Genomic DNA, 8,390 nt, shown 5'->3' on the forward strand with positions numbered 1-8,390 from the left:
AAAAATCACAAGTATTCGCCTATTTATAAGAACGCAAAATAACGGAAAAGTAAATTTCCTAGAAGCACGTGTCTTCTATGAAGAAACTGCCTAATCAAGATCTTGACACATTTCCTTTGATGTTCAAATTCATCAGAGTTGTAACTCCGCTACAGCCTTCTCAATTTAGTCGATAATTCTTGTTCAACTTTGTTCTTGAATCTCCATTACTACATCCTTTCAAGAATCAAAAACATATTCTGTACTACTCAAAGTTGCACCGGATATCTATCAGCCGACATCTCTTTGTTGCTAGAGATTATCTTTGGATGCTTATCAGCAAACATCCTCTATTTACTCGAATACATATTCTCGATTTCACACATTGAGAACTCGATAAGACCACTTCTAATGAATCAAAAATTTATTCTCGAGCATCTTCATACTACCTCATGCTTCACATCATTTACAATCGAAAATATTTACTCAACCTTCCATACTTAATAATTTTTCAACGACCCCAACAACCATGACACTTTTTCTCCGTATGATGAGTAATGTTAGCATCTTTAGTTACAAGAGTAATAGTCAAGAGCACACTCTGCAATCAAATAAATTGTATCTATTGACAGCCAAACGAATCAGTTTACACTACTAAAATTGACGCCTTTTTGTACAATACGTAGTTCATGTTTCATAGAAATCTTAGGTAAAACCCAATGTATACACCTAAACTTATATGACCACAAGCACAAACAGCTTCCCCTTCGTGATGGGCACGCCTGCTCTGGATGAACGTCTGTCGAAATTTCTCAAACCTTCCATCCTTTATTGCTTCTCTTATTACAAGAAAGAACGCCAAATAGTGGTGTGTATTATGGCTGCAAAATTCAGTGCAAATTAATGCTTAAATGTTTTATTAATGAGTATTAATTATTTGTAATAGTATTGTTGCTACTATAATTTGAAGTGAATAAATTCATACATCTCTAGCAGAATCCGTGCCAGCATTTCATGAACATTAAATAGGTGATTGATGTATGCTTTAGTATGACTCTGGCATTTATAGCAGGTGCAGTTTCCTAAAATGGGCGACATACCTTTCCTGCATGAAAATACAAGCAGATAAAAGAGTAAATAAGGTGGTGTTCAGTTTATTTCATTTTCAATCAATATGTTTTTGTTGGAATATCTCCTAATATCAATACTATATGCAGGAATACTTTACATTATCTTAGGATTCAATATCAATTCTACGGTATTCGATCTTTGTTCTCTCCTTTCCTCTCTCTATGCAGTTTGGTATGAGTTACAGTGAAATCGTGGTTTGTCGGCTTCACATACCTATTTATGGTCTTAAACAGTTTTCTCGAACTTGGTTTAACAAATTTCATACTGCTCCCTCTAGTGCTTATTACAAATAGAAGTATTAATTCAGATGATTTTATATAATTTTTTTTATTTAAAAAATACTAATGTACCAATTTCATTAACTTGTTATTGTTATGGGTGATGTGAAAACATAAAGTTCAAGAGTATTATGCACCCACTATCAATAAAAAATACAAATACTTAAAATATTTAATAAGAATAATTAATGAAAAAAAATTAAATGTTTCATAGGAATTTTAAAATATCTTATAAAAAAAGATATCATTTCCTTCTAAATTATGCCTTATAATAAGAACCAAGAGGGAGTATAGTGCAGCAGTTTAGTATGATTCGCAGTGAAGCAAACCACTTAGTCTTTCATCGCCATTCAACCCAAGGATGCATTTTCCTTATTGTGTGGACAAATAGACTATTGTTATAATTGATAGTGATCAGCATGGCATACTTCAATTGATACATCTCTTTCATTAGTTTTCAATTAAAGACCTAGGTAAACTTTGATATTTATTGGGTTTGTAGGTAGTCCATTCCAAGGATGGCCTTGTAATTTCACAGAGGAAATATGCACATGATATTCTTGAAGAGACAGGTTTGTTGAATGCTGTTGAGAATCGGTATTGATAATCTGCATTCATTGTAATAAATACAGTTTATAGGCACATGATCACTGGTCTAGAGGAAATCAAATATTCTCCATTTATTTGTAATAAGTGCAATAAGCCTAAACTCATTTCCGTGCAGTATACAAACACATGGCTTCAGTCTCAATATGCTTCTTCTCTTTCTCTTTAAGATGGTATTTAGAGCCTGACAGAGTTACCTCAATAACAATGCTGCCCAGTGGACCCACTGTCTCCAGTGATAATTTTTTGGCTATAAAAGTATACTTTACTCCTTGTGTTTTTTACTCTTTCTTTTGTATTATGGATCCTCACCATAGTTACTGGTGAGTTCTCTTTCTATTGTATGTTACCTAACTCAAGTTTGTCAGAGTTATTTGACAATTAGCATAACTGTCTATATAAACTATCTTGTAACAACTTTTCAGTTGGGTTGAATAATACAAGATTTCTCAATCTCAGTTTTCTCTTCTCTCTTCTTTTCTCTCAACTCCATTATGGTATTTAGAGTTTAGGTCGAAACCTAGCCTTCATTCATGTCTTCCGCTTCTTCTCTCCCTCCCTCCCCTCTGTCATCTTCCTCGTCGGTGACTTCTTGGAAGCAGTTTTCGAATTCGATTTCTCAAAATTTACATGCGACAAATTAACTTCTATGGCTTCAACAAGTTGAGCCTGTGATCAAGAGTTATCATCTTCATCACTTTCTATTTAGTCCATTGATTCCGCAGAAATATGCCTCTGTTGAAGATCACGATTATGATACAACTACTGAAGCGTATCGCGTTTGGGAAGAAAAGACCATCTCCTTATTGCTTGGCTTCAATCGACCATTTCTGGTGATATGCTTCCATGTGTTATTGGTTGCAAATCGTCGTGGCAGTTATGGGATTGTCTTCAATCGCATTTTCAATCTCTTACTCGACCTCGTGTTCGCCAGCTTCGCAACGAACTCCAATGTCTTTCCCTTGGTAATCGCTCCATCATTGATTATCTTCTTTATGTTCAGAATCATGTTAATGAACTCACTTTAATTGGTGAATCAATGTCTTCTTCATCTAAATCTGATTCTTGACGGTCTTCCAAATGAGTATGACTCATCTGTCTTGGTGATTAGTACAAGATTTGATCGTCTCTCAATTGATGAAGTCGGAACTATTTTGCTATAGCATGAATTGCGCATTGAAAGGTCTCACAAGTGGCCCCCCTAGGTTCCATTAATCTTACTAAAGGTACCTCTGGCAGTTCGTCTCTGGAGAATTCCTCTACTCCTAATTTTGCCCAAACAATGAATCCTAATTCTGAGGTACAGGTCAATTTGACTTCTCAGACTTCTAGTTACAATTCCACCAACGATTATACTGGAAATGGATTTTCGGTGGTCGTGGTGGTTGGAACTTTGGCCGTCATAGCCGTGGTGGTTGCAATTCAAGACGCAGTGGTGGTGGCAACGATTGTTTCTCCGATGTTCAGTGCCCAATATGTTACAAGACTGGACATGGTGCATGGTTTTGTTATCATCGTCTTGATGAGAACCATGTGCCAACTCTTCCTCCACCCATGTCCACTGTTCCATGGACTTCTTTTGCTCTTCCCTCACAGCAGATTCAGTATGCACAATCTGTTTAGTACGTGGTTCCATCCTCTCATTATGCTCAACCTGTTCATTATGCTGCTCAACCCCGGTATGCTTACATTCAACCTCCACCAGAGGCTATTCAAGCTCCAAAATAACCAACCAACTCTCAGATTTTTCTGACTAGTTTTGCTGCCACACCTTCTCAGAGTTGGTATCTTGATTTTGATGCTTCTCACCATGTGACCAATATGTCACATTCAGCAACTAACACCTTTTGAAGGACCTGATCAAATATCTATTGGAAATAGTCATGGCCTTATCAATTCCTTAGGTTTATTCACCTTTTCCTCTCCTATTAACCCTCAATTTTCCCTTATTCTGAGTAATCTTTTGTTTGCTCCCTCCATTATGAAAAATCTTATTAGTATCCGTCAATTTTGTAAAGACAATAACGTTTATTTTGAGTTCCACTCATCTGTTTGTTTTGTTAAATCACATGATACTAAGTTGGTTCTGCTGGAAAGATTTATGGGAAGTGATGGTCTCTATCAATTCTCTCAGCTCTTTGCTTCCATGCCTCAGTCTAAGCCTTCCTCAAAAAGTTTTCATTCATCCCTTTCAAACAATATTGTTGTAAAAACTTTTGTTGTAAATACAACTACTTTTAGTACTGAGTTTCTAGTTGTTTCTTCAAATAATACTATTGTTGTTGATCTGTTGTTAATACAACATCTTGTAATTCTGTTTCTTTTTCTATTTGGCATTCTAGGCTTGGTCACCCTAGTGTTGATACCATGAAAACTGTGTTGAGACTCTCTAATCTTCCCAATATTAATAAATATTCTTCAGATTTTGTAATCACTTGTATTAGGAAGTCTCACAGACTCCCTTCCTCTAGTTCTCTCATTGTCTATGAAAAATCTTTTTGATTTTATTTTTATTAATCTTTGGGGTCTTGCACTATTTCTATCTTGTAACACCCCATTTTTTCTCAAATAAATAAAAGTTAATAGAGTTTTTTTAGAAATTAAATAAATGAGAAAATAGTTTTTGTTAATTAAAATAAGGGTTTCATAGTTTTAGAAAATAAATGAGTAAAATAATATTTAAAAAAATAAAGAGATTTTTTAATTATTTATTTATTTAATGAAAGAGTAAAATAGAGTTTCTTTTTATAAAATAATAAAATAAAGAAAAATAGAGTAAATAATAGACTAAGAGTATCATAACTATAAATAAAAACATACTAGGTCGATTTTTACATTTACGATACGTCTCTATGCTCTATCTTCCCTTCAAATTCATTTTTCCTTCTTTTTCTCCTAAAACCCTCTCTTTTTTCTAAATACACCTAAACTTGTCTTAGTAAAATTACGATCTCAGACTCGTTAATTGTTGGATCGTCGTGAAATACAAACACCACCTTTGAAACTCATTTTCGCACATTCCCAATGTTGGAATTTGCGAAATAATGCCTGTAGAAAGATAAAGATAAGTGTTGTCTGTAGAAAGACAGTGAAATTGAGGCTACAATCCCTTCTTCTCTTTAACGCTTGAAAACCCTAGCAGACCAGAAGAAAAGCTTGAGGAATCTTACGAAATTGTTAGAGACGCTACTATCGCTGCTAGTGGGGTTTAAGTGCCGTTATGAAATGAGTATTACCAGAAAGCTTGAAATGAGTATAAGCCATATGAAATCAGTATTACCAGAATGCCTACATCTTAGTACCTTCTACAAAACTGAAGAAAACCAAGTCAACCCAACAAACAGTTAAATCATAAATGCTACATACCTTTGTGAAGCTCCGCTTATACGTAAAATCTTCCTTTTTTTTACCTTAAAAGGATACTAATTAACAACGTTTCTCTTTACCTTGACCTACACATCAAAAGAGACAACAAATCAACTACCTCTCAGCCTGGAAGATTATGATTGGTCATCAATTGGCTCAAAACCAACAAATTCCTATAGCCAAGAAAACTATTGTGACAATCTTACAACTAGCTCAAATTCATTTACAAAGAAAAACTGCATACATTCTAGCAGCAACGGTCTTCGACTCTTGGTAAAATCCTCAACCCTAGTCACTGGTCAGCAAGGATCCCAAACTCTTGTAACATCCTCAACCCTGTTCATAAATACGACAATGTTATAAATATTCTAAGTATCACCCTTTTAGTATTTTATTCCTTATTCATAAATAAAGAAAACCAAGCAACCACAAATATCAAAATGTTATAAATATTCTAAGTATCATCCAACATCATTAAAGGGCTAATAAAAACATCTCAATGTAAAACCACAACAAACATCTTATGTACCACACGAGTGAGCAACTAATAAGTAAAACAAAGAATTCACAACGAAAATTCAGCAGAAAGTAAAGAAAATGATTGAACAAATGAACAAGATTTCTCCACATATGCAAACCCTATCAAGGAACTATTGCAAAGACAAAATTTACCATGAATTGGAATTGGGTAACTCAGAATTGAAGCTCGGCATTCCTCTTTCAGCTCCCTTGTCATCTTCAACAACAACAATCCTCCTGGTAGTTCTACTCCCCATACATCATTCTCACCACCACATCATCAATTCCCCTGCACCTCAACAAAACATGAAAACCTTAAAACCCCTAACCCAAAACAAACAACAAATTCAATAGTTAAATCATAAATCCACAAACAGTTAAATCAGTTGGTGAGTGGGTCATGGCAGAAAGAATCCACGCGGTGGAGAAAGAAAGTGGAGAGTGGGTCACAGCGGAGCAGCGAAACAACGACTACCCACGGCGGTGCAGTAGCAGTCTTGATGATGGACAGCACGACGAACAACGCGCTATACTACCCAGTGGTCATTCACAAAAACCAATGGGTAATAGTATTATCCAGCAGACAACAACGGATTGGCAGAAAAGTGAAGCAGAGGAGACTATAGGGGCAAACATTGTAGAACGGGTGGCAAGTCATTCGAGGGGGAGTGAGACCAACCAGGATGATGAGAGTGGTGAAGAGGGTAGCTTCATGGGATCTCCGACAGCGGAGAGAACCCAAGTGTTGGAGAAAGAAGTTGGTGAGTGGGTCATGGTGGAAAGAACCCACGTGGCGGAGAAAGAAAGTGGAGAGTGGGTCACGGCGAAGCAGCCAAACAGCGAAGACCCACGACGGTGCAGTAGCGGTCTCGATGATGGACATAACGACGAACAGCGCGTTACACTACCCAGTGGTCATTCACACAGACCTATGGGAAACTCGGTCTAGTCGGATACACTCAATTTCCCAGTTGTACTCTCTCACTTTCCAATATACTTTGGTCTGTCTATTATATCTACTTTCACATAGTCCTACACCTGTCTACTGTTCTCACACGCTGCCCAATGTTTGTTTATTGCTTTCTCACATAGCCCAGTACATTACTTTTTTTGTGGTTTAAGCTACTTTTTGTTGTTTGTTAACATGTGAATATAAAAATAGAGAAAAACAACACAAAATAGGATTTGAACCAAAGGTCATTAAGTTTTCTAAACTATTTAAAGCCACTGCACATTTATTACTATTGAGTAGATAACTTTAAGAATTTGAACATGCAAAAATTATATACTTGAAAATACTAAACTATTTTTTTCTCCCCATAAAAAAAATAGATGTCTACACCATAAGATAATTATAAAATTATAAAAGATGAAAGAGAAAATAAATTAGTACTAATGTTATCTTTTTATCCTTTTAATTTTTATTGTTTTCAATTTCTCTCATATCCTTTTAATGAAGTTTATATTATTTTTCTTCTGATAAAATATTAGACTATTTTTTTCTAACATCAAAGAGAAATTCTAGATCTGTCAATGGTAGGATGATATACCTCACGGCATCTTCCTTGAGAACCTTAGTTGGTTGCCGATCAAGAAGCAGGAATAGTTCTCCTCTAGAACAATAATTAGTAATCAAACCAAACGTGAGTTTTGGTCTGCAGGTTTGAAATATTTAACAAATTTAGTAAATTAAATAGTAAAGGAGCCACGTGAAAATCCTTGCTACTCTTTAGCTTCAGAATTAAATGTAATAGGAAATAAAGGCAATAGTCCAGCTCAAGACAATATAATTTGTGAAGTCATTATCTATAAAACAAGGATATCTATGATAAAAAGGTTGTGATGTGACATATTGGAACTCTGTCATCGCTAAAGAGATCCTGATGTTCCTACCAGTTATTCTAATTGATAAATACTAATCATTCTGTTAGTTATTTTAAAGTAGTATTCGAGTTACAATGCTAAATTTAGATTGTGGTGAGAGAATGAGAGAGAGAAACAGAGTGAGAGAGAGAGTACGAGAGGGAGAGAGATACAGAGATAGTGAGAGACAGAGATTCAGAGAGGGAGAGAGTGAGAGAGTTCATGATAGGTACAGAGCGAGAGTGTGGGATAGAGACAGGGTGAGAGTGAGAGAGGGTAGACCGAGGGAGAGAGTGTACACGCAGAGAGCCGTAGATGACAGGAACAACTTCCATAGAAGGGGGCCAAGGAGGAAGAGCAAGAATCCCACAGAATTTGATATTGGTGTTATAAGTAGGAAAAAATCATGAAATTAGAAAATTAAATATAATAAGGAAGTGAATTTGCAATTCCTTCTTACTCACTGTCATGACATTGTCCCATGTAAAAATTTATATAACCTCATTGAAAACCTGGTCCTTGAGATCAATGACAAAAAGTAAAAGAGCTAGGGGAGGGGGCAAAGAATGAGTTAAATTATTTTTTTTTACCAAAACCTGATGCATTCACAGAGGAACTTTGAAAGCAATTAAAATTATAGATTTTGCA

The 8,390-nt window shown here is 35.5% G+C and overlaps 1 long non-coding RNA gene across 1 annotated transcript; it reads right to left on the bottom strand.

Moving 5' to 3' along the window:
• Positions 1-444: 444 nt before the first annotated feature.
• On the bottom strand, positions 445-7,987 carry LOC100819381 (uncharacterized). Its single transcript, XR_001389667.3, has 6 exons — positions 7,430-7,987; positions 6,033-6,168; positions 5,605-5,696; positions 5,361-5,446; positions 965-1,084; positions 445-860 (listed from the first exon to the last, which is right to left on the bottom strand). It is a non-coding gene; the product is annotated as an uncharacterized lncRNA (long non-coding RNA).
• Between the last annotated feature and the right edge of the window lie 403 nt (positions 7,988-8,390).

Source organism: Glycine max, chromosome 8 (assembly GCF_000004515.6).
Source record: "Glycine max cultivar Williams 82 chromosome 8, Glycine_max_v4.0, whole genome shotgun sequence".
Taxonomy (NCBI): Eukaryota; Viridiplantae; Streptophyta; class Magnoliopsida; order Fabales; family Fabaceae; genus Glycine; species Glycine max.